The sequence below is a fragment of the Vicugna pacos genome, chromosome 10 (assembly GCF_048564905.1).
Source record: "Vicugna pacos chromosome 10, VicPac4, whole genome shotgun sequence".
NCBI lineage: Eukaryota > Metazoa > Chordata > Mammalia > Artiodactyla > Camelidae > Vicugna > Vicugna pacos.
This window is the reverse complement of record NC_132996.1, coordinates 20,245,230-20,268,439: the sequence shown is the minus strand read 5'-3', so window position 1 is coordinate 20,268,439 and position 23,210 is coordinate 20,245,230. Positions and strand designations below refer to the sequence as shown.

Below are 23,210 nucleotides of genomic sequence, written 5' to 3'. Positions count from 1 at the left end.
TAAAAAACACCAGACAACTGACAGAGGAAATGTTTCTAGCATACATCTCATGTAAAAGTATAATATCACTAATACATAAATTGAGGAAATATTATAAAAGTGATAGAAAAATAGGCAAAAGTACATGATTAGACATTCAAAAAAAGATGTTTAAGAGTAGACTTTAGCATTTTGCAGTTCAATCCCTCTGGCAAGTATGCAAACACAAGTAAAATTACACTAAGATATCATTTTTCACTTATCATATTGGCAAAACTTTAAAAGTTTAACACCAGCTTCTTGAGGCCGTGGTGAAATGAACAATCTCACACATTGTTAATAATGCAAACAGCACAAAGGCTATGGAGTGATATTGACAAACTTACATATGTGTCCACTTTTTAACAAATAATTTTTTTGCAAATAGTTTTATCACAACAGAGTAATTGTGAAGATAGCAGTATTCACATACTTAAATGCAGCCTCCGAAATTATTATTAGCTTTGATAGGTGTGGTGCCTTTGTCACAATTAATGAGCCAATATTGGCACAATATTATGGAACACAGTCCATACTTGATTAAAAATTTCTTTAGTTTTAAACTAATGTCTTTTTTCTATTTCAATATTCTGTCCAGGATACCTAACACTACATTCTGTTAGCATGTCTCCTTAGGATCCTTTTGGCTGTGACAATTTCACAGACTTCCCTTGTGTTTGATGACCCTGAAAGTTTTGAGGATGCCAGTCACGTATTTACAAAATGTCATTCAGTTGAGGTTTGTCTGATGTCTTTTCATGATTAGAGTGGAGTTATGGGTTTGGGGAGAAGATCACAGAGGTTAAGTGTTAGTCTTATCGTATCACCTCAGGGTACAATCAACATGATTTATGACCGTTGACGTTAATCTGGGTCATCCACCTGACAGAGTTTTTCAAATTTTTCCAGTGGACAGTTAACTGCTTTTCCTTTCCCTGTATTGTACTTTTGAAAGGAAGTCACTGTGTACAGCACACAGTGGGGAGTTCCATTCCACCTCCAGAACAACAGAGTTAAATTATTAGGATTTTACCAAAAAGATGTCTCATTCTTCCACGTGTATGTATTCATTCAATCATTTATTTATCTTAGTATGGCCTAATGAATATTTATTTTTACACCTGGGGTTATATCCAATGCTTCTTTCAATTGTTGCTTAAAATTTTCCACCTGTGGTGATTAGGAACTCTTAACAATTGGTTTCCGAAATACTCTGTCATTGTGTGTGTATGTTTGTTTTTGGAGCACTTCCTTATTTTGGTACTGCAAGGAGCACCAGGATCATCTTGTATATTCCCTTCCCTAGTCCTAGAGTCAGCCACTTCTTCAAAGAGCCCTAGTTCCCTTTATTGGAGAATGACATCAGAAATTAAGATCTGGACATTATATGTTTTTACTTATCCTAGAGTGCCACTGTTTCTAGGCACTGTCAGCTGAAAGAACAAGTAAATATAATATTTATATTTGCATATGTGTATCCTTACAGTCGCTTACACGTATATATTTATGTGACCAACTTCATCTATATGAGCTAAATATAAGTTCACACTGACACCTCGAACTCAAATCCATTATGACAGTTCATTCTAACCTCCTCCCTTGTTTATATGTAAAAACTCTCACTGTCAAAATAAGAAAGTTGGCTGCCAGCATCTACGATTTTTCAATGTAGTTGTTCAACTTTACTATAATAGTTTCAAATTGTTAACATGTACCCCTGTGTGGTAAATTTTATTAACTGTACAGTGCTGATGTACAATACCTTTTGCCTTAGTTTTACAAATTCCAGTAATTTCCAAATGTGATTGGTCACCATTGTTTTCTCCATTCACTTAAGTTTTTCATGAGTTTGCAATTCACTTAGATTGTTTTGTCACATTCTGCATCAAATTATGTGAATCCCTCAGTCTTCTAATTTATTTTTTTACTTTGGAAATATTAAAGTCCACATTTTGTGCAGTTCTATGAATTTTGATAAATGTATAGTCATATCCACCATTATAGGATCAAAATTCACAACCCTAAAAAATTCCCTGTGCTTCATCTATTCAACACTTCCTTCTTTGCTCCCCCTACCCGACCTCAATTTCCTAGCAGCCACTGATCTATTTACTTTCTGAAATTTGGCCTGTCCAATTTGTCACATAAATGGAATCGTACAGTGTGTAGCTTTTTCAGACATGCTTTTTTCACATGCATTTAAAATTCATTGACATCCTTGTACCTAAACATCTCATTCTACTATTAAGTGAATATAATTTCATTGAATAGTATGTACCATAGGTTGTTTTTCTGTTCACCTATTGAAGGACATCTTGATTACTTCCAGTTCCTGCAATTATGAATAAAGATGCTGTAAACAAAATATTTTTGTGTAGACAGGAGTTTTCCAGTCATTTGAATAAATACCTGAAGTGTGGTTGTGGGATAATTTGGTAAGGCTATGTTTAGCTTTGTAGGAAACTGCCAAGCTATTTTCAAGGTGGGTCTTCCCGAAACAGTGAGGGAAAGCTCCTTCTGCTTTACATCTTTGTAAGCAATTGACATTTCTGGCAACTTTTTAAAAATTAATTAGCCTTTCTAGAAAGTATGTAGTTGTATCTCATTCTTATAATAATTTGTATTTCCCTAATGACAAATAATGTTTTATATTTTTTTGATATGCTCATTTGACATTAGTGTCTCTTGTCTGTTGAGGTGCCTGATCAAATCTTTAGCTCATTTTAAAAATTTTATTATTTGTTTTCTTTTTTCTCCAATTTTATGGAAATATATTTGAGAAATAAAAATTGGATATATTGAGGTGGTACAGCATGATTTTTAAGCTGTACAATATGATGATTTAATGTACATATGTTGTAAAATGATTACCAAAATCAGGTTAATGAAGATACCCTTTAACTTAACATATAACTCTTTTTTTTACATGTAGTGAGAGCACTAAAGAGCTACTCTCTCAGCAGATTTTAAGTATACAATATGATACTATTAACTATACTAATCATGATGTACATTAGATCCTCAGAACCTATTCATCTTATAATTGAAAGTTTGTACCTTTGACCAACATTTCCCCAATTTCCCCACCCCCAATTCCTGGTAAATATGTTGTCCTCTTTAAGTTCTATTAGCTTAACTTTTCTGGATGCCACATACAAGTGATGTCATACAGTATTTGTCCTGCTATGTATGACTATCCTGCTTAGCATAATGTCTTCCACATTCATCTATGTTGTTGTAAATTACAGGACTTGTTTTTCATGACTGAATAATATTCCATTGTATGAATAAACCATATTTTCTTTATCCAGTGATCTGTCCATTACATATTAGGTTATTTTCCTATCCTGCCTATTGGGAATAACGGTGTGATGAATATGGGATTGCAGATATTTCCTGAATTTACTGATTTAATTTCATTCAATTTCATTCAGTCCAGAAATGGGATTGTTAAATCATATGGTAATCCTATTTCTAACTTTTTAAAGAACCTCCATACTGTCTTCTTTAATAGATGTCCTAATTTATATTCCCACCAGTACTGTGCTAGGGTTCCATTTCCTCCATAGTCTCATCAACATTTATTATCCCTTGTCTTTTTGATGATAGCCATTCTAACAGATGTGAGGTGATATTTCATTATGGTTTTAATGTTCATTTCCTTGCTTATTAGTGACCTTGAGCACCTTTTTATATACCCATTGGACATATGTATGTCTTCTTTGGGAAAAAATGTCTATTCAAGCCCTTTGCCCATTTTTAAAAACAGGTTATTTTATTTTATTTTTTGTTATTGAGTTGTATGAATTCTTTATATATTTTGGATACTGACCACTTATCAGATATGATTTGCAAATATTTTCCCCATTCCATAGATTGCTTTTTCATTTCATTGACAATTTCTTTTGATGTACAGAAGCCTTTTAGTTTGATGCTGTTCCGCTTGTTTATTTTTGCTTTTGTTGCTGTGCTTTTTGGTGTCGTATTGAAAAGTAAACATAATCAAGGCCAATATGAAAGAGTTTTCTCCCTGTTTTCTTCTAGGAGTTTGAGTTTCAGGTCTTATTTAAGACTGTAATCCACTTCACGTTAATTTCTATCTGTGGTATAAGATAAAAGTCCTTATTCTTCCATATATATTTTTATATATTATCTCCAGTTTTCCCAACACCATTTATTAAAGAGAGTACACTCTCCTCATTGTGTATTCTTAGTATTCTTGTCAAAAATCAGTTGACTGAACATGCATGGGTTTATTTCTGGGCTCTCAAGTTTGTTCCATTGATCTATGTGTCTGTCTTTATGCCAACATACTGTTTTGACTATTATAGCTTTGTAATATAGTTTGAAATCAAGTAGTGTGATGCATCCAGACTGTTATCGTTTCTCAAGATTGCTTTGGTTATTCAGGGTATTGTTTGATTCTTATGAACTTTCTGATTACTTTTTCTATTTCTTTGAAAATGTCATGGAGTTTTAATAAGGTTTCTATTGAATCTACAGATTGCTTTAGGTAATATGGATATTTTAACAGTATTAATTCTTCCAGTTCATGAACATGGGTAGCTTTCCATTGATCTTTCTTTTTCAAATTTTTCATCAGTGTCTTGTAGTTTTTAGTATGTATGTAGATCTTATACCTCCTTGTTTAAATTTATTCCCAAGTATTTTATTACTTTTAATGCTATCATAAATAGAACTGTTTTCTTAATGTATTTTTCAGGAAACTTGTTCTTAGTATGCAGGAATGAACAAGGTTTTCATCTATTGATTTTGGATCCTGCAATTTTACTGAATCCATTTATTAGATCTGACAGTTTTTGGTGGAGACTTCAGGGTTTTCTATATGTAAGAAAAACAGAAAAATGTTAACTTCTTTTCCAATTTGCATGGGTTTTATTTTGTTTCCTTGCCTAATTTCTCTGGCTAGGACTTTCTGTATTGTTTTGAACAGAAGTAGGAAAAGTGGCATGCTTGTCTTATTTCTGATTTTAGAGAAAATTCTCTTTTCAGTGTTGAGTATGATATTAGTAGTGGGCTTGTCATTAACAGCCTTTATTATATTCAAACACATTCCTTCTATTGTATACATTCCTTCTAAATCTAATTTGTTGAGAGTTCCTATAATGAAATTGTATTGAGTTTTGTTAAATCCTTTTTCAGCATATTTTGAAAAGATCATGTGTTTTTTGTCTTTCATTCTGTTGAAGTCCCCCTTTATTACTGTATTGCTATCTATTTATCCTTCAGTTTTATTAATATTTGCTTTATGTATTTAGGTGCTCCAATGTTGGGTGCCTGTATATTTACAATTTTTATGTCCTTTGGTAAATTGACTCCTCTATCATTATTTAGTGGCCTTCTTTGTCCTTAGTGACAGATATTCATTGAAAGTTTGTGTAGTCTAGTATAAGTATAGCCACCTTGCTTTCTTTTGGTTACCAAAGGAATAGTTTTATTTATTTTTTTTTTCTATTCCTTCACTTTCAGCCTAGATGTGTCTTTAGACCAAAGCTAGTCTCTTGTAGGCAGCATATTATTGGATCCTTTTTAAATTCCCCATTCAGCTCCTCTGTCTGTTTTGTTTGGTGAATTTAATCCATTTAAATGTATTTACCGGCAGGTAATGATTTACTACTGTCATTTTATTAATTGTTTTCTGTTTTGTAATTCCTTTGTTCATTTCTTCTCTGTCTTGCTTTATGATTAAGGGAATACTTTGATTCCTTTCTTTCTTTTTTCTTTTTTTTAAACCAATTTTACCTTAAGTATGATGTTAGATTTACATTTTTATATATACCTTTTATTTCATTAAGAAAGTTCCCTTCTAGTCCTAGTTTTTTGTGAAAGTTTTTATGAATGTTTCTTTATTTTTCTTAAATGCTTTTGTATGTCTGTTGATATAGTCATGTGGCTTTTCTTATTCAGTGTGCTAATAGGATAATTATGCTAATGAATTTAGTGTTGAACTAGTTTGCCATTAATGGAATGAACACTGCTTTATCATGATACATAATACTTTTTATGTATCACTTTTATTTTCTAATATTTTGTCAAGGAGTATTTTATCTGTTCACAAGAGTTATTGGTCTGTATTATTCTCTTAATCTCTTTATCTGGTTTCACTATTAAAATACTACTTGGCACACAGAATGAGTTATTAAGTTATCCCTCTACTTCTGTTTTCTTGAAAATACTGTGAAATATTTATTTACAGTGTCATTTAAGTAATAAATGTTTGGTAAAATTCACTGGTAAAACCATCTGGGACTGTAGCTTTACAAAATTACTAGTTTTTCAGTTTTTTAAGCATATTTAAGGCTATTTGGGTTATTTTTCCTTATGTAACTTGTAGTAGTTTGCATCTTTCATGGGTTTGATATATTTTTTTCTGATTTGTGAAATTTGATAACATTGTCAACTGAAATAAATGCGCAGCCTGAAAGTTGAGAGTTATGTTTTATTTGGCTGGAGGACTCGAGCCGGGATGATAGCCTCTCAGATCTCTCAGAGGGACTGCTCCAAAGAGGTAGGGAAGGAATTAGGATATATAGGAACTTTACAACAAAGACCAGGTAGTTGGAACAGTAAAAGATTACTTGTTATCTAAAGAAAACCAGGCATCTCAAGTTACAGAATTTAGTGCTTTTCTATGTATGGGAGTAAGAAAACATTTGGGCTCACTGAATTCATTTCTTTGACAAGCACCTAGCTAACTAGGGCCAGTATCCTGTCCTTTCTTATTCTGAGTCCCCTCAGAGTATTCTGAGTCCACCATTGCGAGTGGCTGCAGAGGCCAGGCTGCAGGCTTGTCTTCACTGGGAGGTGGTGGCAGCGGCTGATGACTTGATGGTTTCAGCATTCTTTGTTTACTCATATGGTTTGCGGTATTTTTCGTTAACACATTGAGGTTTTTCAAGTTATTTATTTATTATCCTATTAATGTCCATGGGATTAGTAGAAATCTGTCATTCATTTGTGGTACTGGTATTTTTGTATCTTCTCTCTTTAATTCTTAGTTAACCTGGCTAGGGTTTTATCAATTTTATTAATCTGTTTAAGAACCAGTTTTGATTTTGCTGATTATCTCCGTTCTTTTTTGTTCTGTTCTGTTTTGTTGGCTCTCAGCCTCACTAACTTCTGCTCTGATTTGTATTATTTCCCTTTGCTTGCTTTGGGTCTACATTGATCTTCTGTTTCTAGTTTCCCTGAAGACTGTATTTGTCTTACCTTGCTTCTTTGCATGCCTTCTAAATTTCTGTTAAAATAAAGACACAGTGTATAAATTATTGGGACCCAAGTATGAGAATTTATTTTAATCTGACTAGGAATAAGGCTTTTCAATGTTTGCTGTGTCTGTGGGTAAAAGTCTTCAAATTCCTCTGGTGTTCTTGTTTTTGTCTCTCTTAACTTTGAGATTCCCTAAGTCTGTGACATGCAACTTTTTCAGCTATAATCCATTGTTAGACTGAAACCATGTTGCCGTGGCAATAAAGTATGTTGTTGGGGGAGGGTCTTTTAGCAGATGATTGTCTTTCCATAACTTTTACAAGAGTTTCTCCAGTGATACAGCTTTTACCCTTCTGCCTCCCTACTCCCTTTGCTGATAGCACTGTTCAAATCTATTTTTTGGAGGCCCTGAATCCTGTTGATTATGTGTTTTTCACTCCTTAAATGAAAGAAAACATGGCTAAGGGGGATGGAATGGGAGAAATTCCCTTCAACAAATCAGGATAGGTCTCTGAAGCCATCTTTTTGACCCTGGAGCATAAACCATTGTTACAGAGAAGACTCTGTGCTTATTTAACAATGATTACTGTTTCCATTGTCCTCCCAGAGTTTTGAGGGGTTCATTTTTAGATCTTCATTGTGAAAACTGGGTCAGATCTGTGAGGAAACATTCACAAAAGTGTGGGTCCTCCAACTGAAGCCTCTAAGCTTTTCTGTCCTTCTAGTTCGCATTGAGCCTCCAACAGTTTGTCAAAATTCCCCTTTAATGTTTCTTACCAGTTTATGGCTCAGAATGCTACTGCTCTAGGTAAGCAGATCTCCTTGTTTGTCTGGGTGTACCTGTCTCTCCAGATTTGGTTAGCCCTAAGCTATCAGTTCTCTACGGGTCCAACACAGGTCATTGATACTCACTTTTTCCAGCTTTTTCTTGTAAGAATTCTTGTGACAACACCCAGTCTCTTTACATGTAGGAGCTGAAATCCTTTAAGTGTTTGCATTTTAACTCAGCAATCTTACTTCTAGGAATTTATTCTGAAAATATATGACGAACAGAACAAAAATACAAATGTTCTAGGTTATTCATGGTGGCACTGTTTGTAATATCAAAATATAGGAAACAATCTGCATAGCCACACATAGAAGATGATTTAAAAAATGAGTAATGCAAATGAAGTTTTTATGTCTAAAATATGTTAAGTTTTCTATGAATTTTTATAGAGTGATTTCCAATATATATTTCTAAGCAAAAATAGCAAATCATAAAGAAGCATCTATTGTATCCTAAATTTATTTTGAGAAAGAAGGGAGAGTAAGTAAAGACTCAAGCATCTTTCTCAATTGTGCAATAAGAAAACATTGAGATTTTGATGTACTGAAGATGAGTAAGAACATGTTAGAAAACGTAAGTAGAAGTGAGATAGAAGAAATGGAGGAGAGAATAATACCTCTCTGAATATATGTTTACTAAACAGTTCTGACTTTTGAAAGATTGTTAATATTTTACATACTGAATAAACAAATTGACAGATTGATACATAATAGTGTGAGATAAAATTTAAGAACCATGAGAAAACTGTACTGTAAATGATAAATACAAATACAATGAAGAATATGGAGAATATAGTAAACTTGGATACAGAATATTCTATAAGTAGACTATACTCTCTTGTTAAAGGCAAAAAATACTATGGGCAATACTGATTTCTATTCCATAGGTTTCTTTTAGAATAGAAATATGGATTAGGACTTCTGAAACTACCTACTCTGATTCTATAGTTGAATGAATAAGTAAATATTTGGGGGATAATAGGAGTCAGTTATTTTATTGTCAGGCAAGGGAGTTACAAAAATGGGAAAGGGAAAACAGTAAGCCATGCCTTGGTGAATTGTAATGTAAATGTATTTGAAAAACACTTGGTTTTAGTTGGATGGATAGACAGACAGACACATAGAATATGAAGTATAGATACACCCATATACAACTTTTATATCCTAGCCTTGTTCACTGAGAGGGTTATAAGTAATGACACTGTAAAATAATGGGCAAACGTAATGGCTATGTATTTGTTACTAAACATGATTTTCCATTTAGAGGCAACAAGGATCTTTGATATAAATGACTGATTTTAGTACTAGACATAAGAAAGTTCAGGCTAATGCTAAAATATCTTTGTGTGCCAGAAAGCAAGAAAGTGCTTAAAGCATGATGGAGATGCATTAAGAGAACACAGTAGCAGCTTTAAAGGGCTCCCACTGGCCAAATATGATATGTTTTAATATCAAAACAGATAATGGTGGTAATGGATTATCATCCATAGAATAAAGTAAAATTCCATAAGACCATGGAAATAAACAAAAAGGGAAGATATTTATTATAGTTTAGTTTATAGAAACTAACAGAATGATGGAATTCAAAATTCACTGTTTGGCAAAACATCAGGTAATACTAATTCAGGCAAAAATAATCACTGCATGTGGCTTTAATAATAAATAAGGGTTTGAAAAATAATGGGAAATCTGCATATTCTCAGACTCTCTCCCAGAAGATAACTTTTCATTACAAAGCCAAAAATGGAGTAACTTCACATTCATGTCTTTAACCAAGTCATCAAAGTTAACATCAGCAGTAATAGAAAAATTTGGCATCATATCATTAGCCTCCTGCTTAATACACTGAGAAAAAATAATGTGTTAATTATCTGGTATCACTGCCAAAAACATGTATTACCTGAATGTAATGATGAGGGAACATGAGATAAACCCAAACTGAGGGAGTTCTACAATAGAACTTGTTTCTGCTCTTCAAAATTTAAATGTCAAGAAAGATAAAGTATGAACTTCTCCAAATTAAAGGGAATAAAGAAGCATAACAACTGAAAGTAATATATTATTTGGAGAAGAATGAAGATTTCTGGACTAGATTTCTAAATTAGAGAATATTAATTTATCAAATTAAATTTCTACTTATGGTAATTGTACTGTGTTTATATTAGAAGAAACTGAATTTTGTTTTGTTTTTTAGAAAGTAAAGTGTAGTATTTAGAAGGAAAGAAGCATCATGTTTGCATCTAAAATAGTTCAGAAACTACATATGTATGCATGTCTGTGCATATCTGGCATCTGTCTACCAATGAAACCTAATAAAGAGTTAATAGAAATTATTTGTAGTATACTTGCAACTTTTCTATAACTGTATAAATTATTTCAAAAAATACATAAAAGGAAAATACCTAATAAATATAAAATTAAATTGTTATCAGTTAGCTTTCAGTGCTCCTGTGAGTGCACACAGTCAATGCATCTCAGTGCATGTGTGGGATTTTAAAATATGAGTATACATGAATACATGCATATTTTTCTGATACATAGAACAATAATGTACATAATAAACTATAATGAGCACTTGTATGCCAGATACTGGATTAGATGATTTACATGTAAAATTTTGCATACAAGGAACTATGTTCAATATCTTATAATAACCTGTAATGGAAAATATAATAGAAAATAATATATATCCCAGGTATTTTTTAGTTTCTTCTTTGATTTCATTGTTGACCTTTTTTTTTTTTTTTTTTTGATTTAAGTATAGTCAGTTTACAATGTGCCAGTTTCTGGTATACAGCATAATGTTTCAGTCATACATATACATACATATACTTGGTTTCATATTCTTTTTCATTATAGGTTCCTAAAAAATACTGAATATAGTTCCCTGTGCTATACAGAAGAAACTTGTTTATATTTTTTACATACAGCTAATATTTGCAAATCTTGAACTGTCAGTGTATCCCTTCCCACCCCCTTTCCCACTGGTAACCATAAGATTGTTTACTATGTCAGTGAGTCTGTTTCTGTTTTGTAGATAATTTCATTAGTGTCTTTTTTCCATTTTTAGATTCCACATGTGAGTGATATATGGTATTTTTCTCTTTCTGGCTTACTTCACTTAGAATGACCTTATCCAGATCCATCTATGTTGCTGCAAATGGAATTACTTTATTCTTTTTTACTCATTTGTGTCATTTTTTAAGATCCCACATGTAAGTGATAACATATGTTATTTTCCTTTCTGACTTACTTAGTATGATGATCTCTAGGTCCATCCATGTTGCTGCAAATGGCATTATTTTATTCTTTTTTATGGCTGAGTAATAATCCATGATATAAATATACCACAACTTCTTCATCTAGTCATCTGTCAATGGCCATTTAAGTTGTTTGCATGTCTTGGCTATTGTAAATAGTGCTGTGAACATTGGGGTGCATGTATTTTTTTTGAGTTAAGAGTTCCCTCTGTATGTATGCCCAAGAGTGGGATTGCTGGATCATATGGTAAGCCTATTTTTGTTTTTTTGAAGAAACCCCATAATGTTTTCCATAATGGCTCCACCAAACTATACTCCAACCAACAGTGTAGGAGGGTTCCCTTTTCTTTACAGTCTCTCTAGCAGTTATCATTTGTGGACTTTTTAATGACGGCCACTCTGACCGGTATGAGGTGATACCTCATTGTAGTTTTGACTTGCATTTCTCTGATAGTGATATTGAGCAGTTTTTTCATGTGCCTATTTGCCATTTGTATATCTTCACTGGAGAGTTGCTTGTCTCGATCTTCTGCCCATTTTTGGATTGGGTTTTTTTTTTTGTTATTAAGTTGTATGAGCTGTTGATATATTCTGGAAATTGAGTCCTTTGTCAATCACATCATTAGCAAACATTTTCTCCCATTCCATAGGTTGTCTTTTTGTTTTGCTTATGGTTTCCTTTGCTGTGCAAAAGCTTATAAATTAAATTAGGTCCCATTTGTTTATTTTTGCTTTTGTTTGTATTGCCTGGATGGACTACCCTAGGAGAATACTGCTAAGATTTCTGTCAGATAATGTTTTGCTTATGTTTTCTTCTAGGAGGTTTATAGTGTCTTGTCTTATGTTTAAGTCTTTAAGTCATTTTGAGTTTACTTCTGTGTAAGGTGTGTGGGAGTGTTCTAACTTCATAGGTTTACATGCAGCTGTCCAGTTTTCCCACCACCATTTGCTGAAGAGACTGTCTTTTCTCCATTCTTTTTTTTTTGCCTCCTTTGTCGAAGATTGACCGTAAGTCTGTGGGTTTATTTCTGGGCTGTCTATTTTTTGTTGATCTATATGTCTGTTTTTATGCCAATATCATGCTGTTTTGGTTATTCCTCCAGCTTTGTTCTTTTTCTTCAGTATTGGTTTGGCAATTCTTGGTCTTTTGTGATTCCATATAAATTTTAGGATTACTTGTTCTAGTTCTGTGAAAAATGTCCTGGGTAATTTGATAGGTGTAGCATTAAATCTGTAGGTTGCTTTGGTAAGTATGGCCATTTTAACAATAGTAAGTCTTCAAATTCAAGAATATGGGGTGTCTTTCCATTTCTTTAAGTCATTTTTAATTTCCTTAGTCAGTGTTTTGTAGTTCTCTGTGTTTAAGTCTTTTACTTTCTTAGTCAGATTTATTCCTAAATTTTTTACTTTTTTAGATGCAATTTTAAAAGAGATTGTCCCTTTACTTTCCTTTTCTGATATTTCATTTTTATTGTAAAGAAATGCCACTTACTTCTGTTAGTTAATTTGGCAAGGTAGCCATATACAAGATTCTTTTATTAGTTCTAGTAGTTTTCGTGTGGAGCTTTTAGGGTTTTCTACATATAGTATCATGTCATCTGCATATAATGACAATTTTACCTCTTCTCTTCCAATCTGGATCCCTTTTATTTCTTTTTCTTATTTAATTGCTATGGCTATGGCTTCCAATACTTAAACTGAATAGAAATGGTGAGAGTGAACAATCTTGTCTTGTTCCAGAGTTTAGCAGAAAGGCTTTCAGCTTTTCACCATTGAGTATTATGCTGGCTGTAGGTTTGTCATAAGTAGCTTTTATTATGTTGGGACAGGTTCCCTCTATACCTACTTTGGTAAGAGTTTTTATCATAAATTGGTGTTGAATTTTATCAGGTGCTTTTTCTGCATCTATTGAGATGATCAGGTGATTTTTGTCCTTTGTCTTGTTGATGTGGTGTATCACGTTGATTGACCTGTGTATGTTGAACCATCCTGTGTCCCTGGGATTAATCCAACTCGATCATAGTTTCTGATCTTTTTTATGTGTTGTTGGATTCTGTTTGCTAATATTTTGTTGAGGATTTTTGCATCTATGTTCATCAACAATATTGGTCTATGGCTTTCTTTTTTTGGTAGTGTCTTTACCTGGCTTTGGTATGAGAGTGATGGTGACTTCATAGAATGAGTTGGGAAATATTCCCTCCTCTTCAGTCTTTTGGAAGAGTTTGAGAAGGATTGGTATGAGCCATCTGGCACTGGACTTTTGTTTGCAGGGAGGTTTTTTATTGCTTATTCTATTTCACTTCTAGTGATTGGTCTGTTCAAATGATCTGTTTCTTCTTGATTCAGTTTTGGTGGACTGTATGTTTCTAGAAACTTGTCCATTTCTTCTAAGTTGTCCAATTTATTGCCATATAGTTGTTCATAGTTGTCTCCCTTTTTTTAATTTTAGGGTTTTTTTTGCTATTCATAAGAAAATGAAAATAACACAGTTGGATTGGATGATTCTGGACCTGGAAATTGTCATTCTAAGTGAATTAAGCCAGAAAGAGAGAAAAATACCATATGATATCAGTCATGTGTGAAACAAAAAAAAAAAAAAAAGAGGACACTAATGAACTCATCTACAAAACAGAAACTGACTTGCAGACATAGTAAACAATCTCATGGTTACTGGGGGAAAAGGGATGGAAAGGGTTAAATTTGGGAGGATAAGCACTATGTACAAAAATAGGTAAAAACAAATTTCTTCTGTATAGCACATGGAACTATATTCAGTATCTTATTATAACCTTTAATGAATAAGAATATGAAAACAAATACATGTCTATATTCATGATCCAGACATTATGCTGGAAAAATGAGGAACAGATAGGATAGATTTGATGGATGGTGTAAAAGGAAGTTTCAACAGAACTTCATCAACTTTGTATATATTCAACAAATCAGAGTGCCAAACAAGAAAATTTTGTATTTTTAACCTAAGGTACAGAGAGGGACAAGAGAAAAATGATAAAGAATTATGTTCACTATATAAAATATGAGGAGTTTTTTTTTTTTTTTTTTTTTGGAAACACTGAGAGCAAAGCATTTTTGACAACTTCAGTTTTGTTTTTGGTTTTTTGGGTTTTTTTTTTTTTTGAGACATTTACTCAGTGCCTACTGTCATAAATCATGGCAGCATCTTTGAATAATATAAATATATGAATAAAGGTCAATGAATATATAATTATCCTGTAACAGTGTTTTAATCACTTTATATGTGCTTTTTACTTAATCCTCAGAAAATTCCAAATTTAACAGAAGTGAAGAATAAGGGACAGAACAATGAAATAATATTTTTAAGATCTGGTAGATAATGAATGGAAGAGCTTGGGTTCTAATTCATATCTTTCTGCTTTCAATTTCTTTATTCTTTTTAATGACTTTCTAAAGATGTTATAATCACAGAGGAAAAATAATAAAACAAAATTATTGTATTTATGGCAGTATAAATGTAACATAAGATATTGATGAGACTCAGGTTGGTTCTCAAGGAGAGCCCAAATTTGGTTGAAAGCTCATGGGAAAAAAATCTTTAGGGAGGTGGTGATATTTAGAGTATATTTTGACAGGGACTTATGGAAAAACTGGGAATCCAGAAAATATAAATAACTGAATATGACCTCACCATCAGAAATGGGGCCTGAATTATCAATGATGGTAATTGCAATAGTCACATCACCAGAGAGAAGGAAAAAAGATAATGGGTACACACTCTTCATTGAAGTAGGGATGGTGCACCAACCATCTTGCATTTAGCTCTCAGCATCCACTCTCCTCTCTTCTCATATTTTCACCTACTCCAGGTTCCTTTGCCTTATAGCTGGATTTATCTAAGTACATGAGGTTACATGGTCTTTTTCTGGATATTGATACTAATACCTTCCCCATTTACCTTTAGTCTTAGGGTTGGCAAATTCTTGGTACTACAATTTTTTGAAGTTTCCCAACACTCAAATTCTGTAAATAACCCCCTTTTAAATAAACTCTCCTCATATAATCCAGTTTCAAGTGGGCCATCTGCTTCTTATTGGAACTCTTCTGGACACAGATGGCTTTATGGAAAAGGTATCCAAATTAAAGAAAGTAAAGAATTCAGTAAATTGGAGTAAGGAAAGGAAAGTCCATGTATGAATGAGTAACCAGGACCAGAGTAAATGTGACTTAGTAAAAACACTTTAAAAATTAAAACTATTATGCAAACAATGCAGAACGTAGATGGTCATGCCAACAATGATGACAGGGACTATCTTGAGTTACCAGAGTGTGATCGGAGAAGGAACTGGTAAAACTAAAATTAAGTTTGGAACCAGAAGAGGAGCAGGAATTAAAGCAGGGACCTTGACAAAGCTGATACAAAGTTATTGATAAGAAAGGTAGCATAAAACCAAGAGAGAATGTCATTAGTCAATGACAGAGGGAGAACATTTCTGGGTAGGAGGTCAATATTTCACATGTTTTCTTTGAAAAATACTTTCTGTGACCTGGCTTCTTGTTAGTCATGCATCTATATTACAGAACAGAATGGTGATGGTAAAAGTTGAATCATAGAGGATAAATGTGATACTGTGGTGGTGATGGGGTGCTAGTGGTAGTACAATTCAGAATGATGGTGAAGAAAGCAGTAGTGTTGGGGATGAAAGATATGACAAGACTGGATTAGAACTTTAGTAAGGAAGAATAAGAGAGGTATCAGATAGTTGATGTGGAACCAGGTTATAGAATCAAAAAAAAAGTGCTTGAGTCATTTCTATTTCTTTATAATTTACAGAAGTACAGACTGAGCATCCAGTTGAAAATGTAGAACTGATGAGCACAGTGACACTGAACTAACATTACAGCCATCACTAAAGTGAATAAGCGAATTTGAGAAAATTCCCAACACTCCATCATTATTTCTGGGTCCATAATTTCCTGCCTCTTCACTCAGTAGAGATAAGACACATCACACACTGCATTAATACTCCTGCATATGCACTTTTTCATTTTGCTGATTCAGTAGCTCCAAAACCTGTTACTCTCCTTAGCTATGACTTGTTTAGAGAAACTAAGCCATCCTTGGAAGAATTCATTTTTGAACATAAAATCCACAATCTTACACAAGAACACCCAGAGAAATAGTTTTATAAAGTGATAATTTAGAGTTTGAAACACAATTTTCTCCAAGAAAGGGAGATAAAATTTGCATTCATTAAGAAATTACAATATACATTGGTCTGGGCTTTGTGCACTACTTGTACTATTTTAATCTTTTTAAATATTTTAATCATCAATAGGGCAGCCAGTAAGATTGGATGATATCGATACAATACTGGCCATTAAATGACTGTTAACTCAAGTTCTTGGAAATAGATAGTAGCTTCATCTGCTTCTAATAATAATGAAGTATAGAGTAGTTAAAAATATATACTAGTCATACAGAGAGAAATGGATGACTGAAGGAATCATTAAACCTCTGGGCCAGCCCACAAAAGCTTATGTATCTTATAGTGTAGGTGACATTCTTTCTTTAGTTGACATATTTATTAGGCATTTACTCTGTTTCAGACACAATGCTTGGTGGGATAAACATAAGAAGTCAACTCTGGCTGTAGAAAAATATGAAGTCATTAAGACCAAAAGCAGTTATATAATTTTCAATTGCAGAATGGATTCAATAGGCTTTGGAGTCTAGCCTGGAAAAGTTATCTAACATCTTGGGTTTTATTTTCTTAAAAACTCAGCAGCCTTTCAGAAGGAGAGGAAAGGACTAGGAAAATAACATTTATTAACTGTGGCAAATATTTTAACTCATTTATATCACTTTATAATAATAATAATAATTGGAAGGAGGATAGTTTAGAACAGTGCTTCCCAAACATGTTCACATTGGGCACATAGAAAAAAAAAAGAAAATATTTGTATAACATATTTGAGATAACTGGAAGGATTGTGAGGGCATCTACATGGAGCTTAATTTTTTAATTAAAAAAGTTGTATTATCTTAATATGAACAGAAAAAATATTATATTAGATTTTCAAACCTCAGTGTTTTTCACATTTTGATAAGAACTTGATTTTATTACTGTGACTATAACTGCAGGAGATATCTATCTATCTATCTGTCTATCTATATATATATATAAAAAATTTTATAACTTTTAGAAATAATTTATGCTTTACATAGTTACATACAATTCCAGATTAAGCCATTTTAAAATTAACTTTAAAAAGCTAATGTATATACTTGGTTTAGTAAATCAAATGATGCAAAAGGGTTATAAAAAATAGTTGTTTCCTGACGCATATCTTCTCACTTCCGTGGTTATCCCTCAAAGGCAAGCTCTTTCAACTCTTCTGAGATAATGTGCTTACACAGCTTTACTTTCATTCATGAACTTTAGAAATTATCTTGTGAATTACTGTTAAAGTGCATGTGAATTTCTTTCTCAAAACCGACATCCTTTTTGCTTCCCCTATCCCACTGTTCCAATATTGTGATTAAATTTTTACTTATATCATATTGATGTTGTTTACAGTATTATCCTTAAGTAGGATTATTCTCAAACTGAGCATTGCAGCATATTTGTTTCCTTTCTTTTAATTTTTTTTGAAAGCAAATACTTCTTTTTTGCTTATTTTGTTGGTCCTCTTCCTATATGTTCTATAGCCTCTCAGTACAATTTTCCACAAAGTCAGTCTTATTATGTAATCTGTCATTTCCTATTTATTCTTAGAGACTTTCCTCTTAGAGATGGTTATTCTCCTTTCTAGACTGAGTGCTGACAGGCCTGCTGCACAGCTTGGCTGTCTTTGGATCACATTGATGCTGTCTGCACTGGCCCCAGTTTGCACTGAGCTTACGTTTGTCTTTTGTCTTATACAATTACTTGTCAAGTAGGACATTCTCTGTGATTAGTTCCTGTGGCCAGTCACTTTTTTCCTTGTTTCTTCTGTATATCATGTCTTTTTCTTCCTCTATGTTCCTTTCTTACCTACCTTTTTTAAGACAAAATAATCAAATATTTATTTCAATGTTTGGAATCAAAACAGTTTTAGGTTCTTAAGAGTATGAAAAATACATTTTTTATTGGGATAAAAACAATAACAAAATTTAACATCTTAATAATTTTGAGTGTACAGTATAGTAATGTTAACTGTATGCACTCTGTTGTGCATTAGATCTCTAGAATTTTTTCATCTTGCAAAACAAATTGTATACCCACTGAACAACAACTTCCCTTTTTATCTTTCCCCAGCCCCTGGCAACCATTATACTTCCCTTTTCTAAGAGTTTGACTTCTTTGAGAACCTTCTACAAGTGGAATCATGTAATATTTGTCTTTTTGCAGCTGGCTTATGTCACTTAGCATAACCTACTGAAGCCTCATCCATGCTGTAGCATATGACAGGATTTCCTTGTTTGTAAGGCTAAATAACACACCCTTTGGTGTATATAACACATATTCTTTATCCATTCACCCATTGATGCAGTTATTTTGCTTCCACATCATGATTATTGTGAATCATGATGCAATGAACATGAGTGGGCAAATATCTCTTCAAGATCCTGTTTTCAATTCTTTTGGATATGTACTGAGAAGTGGTATTTTATCATATGGTAGTTCTATTTTTAGTTCTCTGAGGCGCCTACATATTGTTTTCCATAATTGCTGCAACACTTTACAATCCCACTGGCATTGCACAAGGGTTCCAATTTCTCCACATCCTTGTCAACACTTGTTATTTTCTTTCACAGTGGCCATCTTAAGGGTATAAGGTGATATCACATTGTGGTTTTAATTTGCATTTCTGTAATGATTAGTAATGCTGAGTATATTTTCATATATTTTTGACCATGTGTATATCTTCTTTGGAGAAATGTCTATTCAAGTCCTTTGCCCAGTTTTCAATCAGATTATTTTGTTGTTGAGTGGTAGGTGTTCTTTATGTATTCTGAATATTAACCCTGTATCAGATACGGCTTACAAATATTTTCTCCAATTCTGTAATTTTTTTTACTCTGTTGATTGTTTCCTTTGCTGTAGGTCTCTTAATTCATTTTGAGTTAATTTTTGTATATGGCATAAGGTAAATGTCCAATTCTGTTCTTTTGCATTTAGATACTCACTTTTCCTATCCCATTTGTTGAAGAGACTGTCCTTTCTCCATTGTGTAGCCTTAACACCCTTTGAAAAATTATTTGATCATGTGATCATTTGTGGGCTTATTTCTAGGAGAAATAGAGAATTCTGTTCCATTTTTGTCTTTGTGCCAGTATCATACTCTTTAGATTGCTGTAGCTTTGTAATGTTTTGAAATCAGAAAGATTGATACCTCCTGCTTTGTATTTCTTTCTCAGAATTGTTTTTGCTGTTTGATATTTTTTTACAATTTCATATGAATTTTAGATTTTTTTCTATTTGAATGAAAAGTGCCATTGGGATTTTGACTCTGATAGCTTTAGGTAGTATAGACATTTTAAAAATATTAACTCTAACAATCCATGAATATGAGATCTTTGTATTTATTTGGGCATTCTTTAATTTTTTCAGCAATGTTAAGTAGTTTTAAGTACAAGTCTTTTGCCTCCCTGGTAAATTTATTGCTAAGTATTCTATTATTATGATGCTATTTAAGTGGGATTGTTTCTTTAATTTCCTTTAATTGTTCATTGATAGCATATAGAAGTGCAACTGATTTTTGTATGTTGGTTTTTAAATCCTGCAGCTTTGCTGAATTTGTTTATTAATTTTAATAGTTTTGTGGTAGAGTCTAGGATTTTCTACTTATAAAACTGTCATCTGCAAACCAAGAGAATTTTGCATATTCTCTTCCAATTTAGATATGTTTATTTTTCTTGCCTAATTGGTCTGGCTGGGACTTTGAGTTCTATGTTGAATACATATGAGAATGGACATTCTTGCCTTGTTCTTGATCTTAGAAGGAAAGCTTTCAAGTTTTCATCATTCAGTGGGATAGCTGTGGGCTTTTCATATATGACCTTTATTATGTTGAAGTAATTTCCTTCTATTCCTGTTGTAGTGAGTGTTTTTTATCATAAAAATGTTGAATTTTGTTAAATCTTTTTTTCTGCATCACGAGGTGATCATTTGACTTTTATTCTTCATTCTTTTATTGTGGTGTGTTATGCTGATTGATAAAACTTGAACCATCTGTGCATTCCAGAAAAAAATCCCTCTTGGTAAGAGTGTATAATCTTTTTGATGTGCCGTTGTGTATGGTTTGCTTATATTTTGTTGAGAATTTTTCCATCAGTATTTAGCAAGGAAGTAGTATTTTGTCTGATTTTTTCATCAGGGTAATGCTAGCCTGATAAAATGCTTTTGGAAGTAATTTTTACTTTTCAGTTTTGGGGGATAGACTGAGAAGGATTGATGTTTGTTCATCTTTAAATATTTGATAAAATTTATCACTAAAGCCTTCTGGTCCTGGGCTTTTCTTTGTCAGAAGTTTTTGACTTCTGATTCAGTCTCCTTACTCCTAAATCTATTCTGATTTTTTTTATTTCTTCATGATTGAGTCTTGGTAGATTGTCTTTCCATAAATGTATTCAGTACTTCTGTATTATCCAATTTGTTGTCGTAAAGCTATTCACAGTCGTCTCTTGTGATCCTTTTTATTTCTATGGCATCAGTTATAATGCCTCTTTCTCATTTCTGATTTTTGTTATTTTGTCTTTTTTCTTAGCCTAGATAATGCTTTGTTAATTTTGCTTGTCTTTTCAAAAAACAACTTAATGTTATTCATTTTAGTTGCTTTTCTAATCTGTTTTTATTTCTGTTCTAATCTTTATTATTTTTCTTTTCTTTTGCTAATTTAGGTTTATTCTGTTCTTATTTTTCTAGTTCCTTGAAGTATAATATTAATATTGTTGATTTGAGATTTTTCTTAATGTAAGCATTTATCACTATAAACTTCCTACTCAGTAATGCTCTGCTGCATCCCTATACATTTTGATATGCTGTATTTTCATTTTTATTCATCTCAAGAAAGTCTCATTTTCCTTATAATTTCTTTTTTAATTAATTGATTGTTCAAGAGTATGTTTAATTTCCACATATTTGTGAATTTTCCAGTTTTCATTTTTAATTTATTTCTAATTTTATTCCATTGTGGCCGGAAAGATATATAGTATGATTTCAGCTTTCTCAACTCTATTAGGACTTGTTTTGTGTCTTAGCATGTGATTTATCTTTGAGAATGTTTCATATGCACTTGAGAAGAATGTGCATTCTGTTGCTGTTAGATGAAGTGTTCTATTTATGTCTGTTAGGCCCAACTGGTTTATAGTGCTGTTCAAGTCCTCTATTTCCTTGTTGATCTGTCTGATTGATCTATCCATTATCAAAAGAGTATAGTATTGAAATCTACTACTATTTTATGTTAATGTCTAATTCTCTCTTTAATCTGTTAATGTTCGTTTCATGTTTGGATATTCTGCTGTTTTAAATATATATATATTTACATATATATATAATTGCTATATTGCTATATATAATTGCCATATATATATTTATAATTGCTATGTGCTTATGTTGAATTGGCCTTTTACCATTATATAGTGTCCTTCTTTGTGTATTGTGACAGTTATCAACTTAAAGTATATTTTGTCTGATATAAGTATTGTCACCTCTGCTATTCTTTGGTTTATATTTGCATGAAACATTTTTCCATCAATTTACTCATTTACTTTCAGCCTAAATATGTCCTTATAGCTAAAATAAGTCTCTGGTAGATAGTATATAGTTGGATCTTAGCCCTCCCTTTGTGCGTGCTTGTATACATTAGCTTCCTTAGAATAAAGTACATGTGAGGTCAATATTTTGGGGATCTTATTGGTCTAAAAATATCTTTTCTTTTATTCTTACCCCAGCTTCATTCTTGCCTACTATAAAACTCTACAAAGAAAATAAATTCTTGCAGAATTTTTTAAAGGCATTTCTCCATTATCTTCTTGTTTCTAGTGTTCCAAATTCATTCTGATACTTGATTTTTTCTATGACTTCCCTCTCTGCCCTCATCACAGAAACTTCTTTATTTCCCAGATTATGAATTTCAAAATAGCACTCAAAATAGACCATATAGAACTCTTTCTTTCATTGTTTTATTTACTTATCAGACCATTGCAACCTATAAACTCTCCACATTCTATCTTGGGAAAGCTAGTTAATTTTTTCTCCTTAATTTATTTTCATATTTTTTTTCTATTGTAGCCTTCTGAAACTCTTGATACTCAAAATTTGGATTTCCTGAGCAGACTTTTTCATTTTTCTCTCTTGTTTTTTCACTTCTGGTTTGCTCTACTTTTGGAGAGACTTCCTCAGTTTTATTCTCTACCCTTCCTTTGATGTTTTTATTTGTGTATGCATAGTTAATTTCCAATAGTTTCTTTAGGTTATGCTGCTTTAATTTCCTTTTGAATGCAACTAAGTTCTCATTAACTGTCATTCATAAACCTGGTGCAAATTAGTCTTGTAAATACTGAGTCTAGATTTTAAATACATCTCTAATAGATTCTAGCTTATTACTCTTGCATCATCAAAATGAATTAATTTAAAAAATTTGATAGATCCCAATTTTACTGAATAAAGAGAGCCATCTTTGCTCCATAATTTTATAAACACCAATTAGAATGGTCAGTCTTATGTTTTCTTTTTTTCTACATTATTGTATATATGCCCATCTTCAGCAATTTCCCAGTTATGATTCTCGACAAGTAAAATTTATGCAAACTTCATAAAATATTAAAAAATACTGTCACACATTATTTTAACAAAAATGGATGGTCTAGGTTCTTTTAGCAAAATTCTTCATATTGAATGAATAATTAGA

At 32.4% G+C, this 23,210-nt stretch overlaps 1 long non-coding RNA gene across 2 annotated transcripts in view; it reads right to left on the bottom strand.

Moving 5' to 3' along the window:
- The window catches only part of LOC140698671 (uncharacterized), a 61,517-nt gene that overhangs the window by 21,981 nt on the left and 16,326 nt on the right, over nt 1-23,210 (bottom strand). Inside the window, exons 3-4 of one of the 2 annotated variants that reach the window (XR_012076491.1) lie at nt 8,161-8,280; nt 7,249-7,276 (exon numbers count right to left, since the gene is read on the bottom strand). This is a non-coding gene — a long non-coding RNA (uncharacterized lncRNA). Of the gene's footprint in view, nt 1-6,563; nt 7,277-8,160; nt 8,281-23,210 lie in introns of those variants that run through there. The other variant, XR_012076489.1, reaches the window with a different exon arrangement.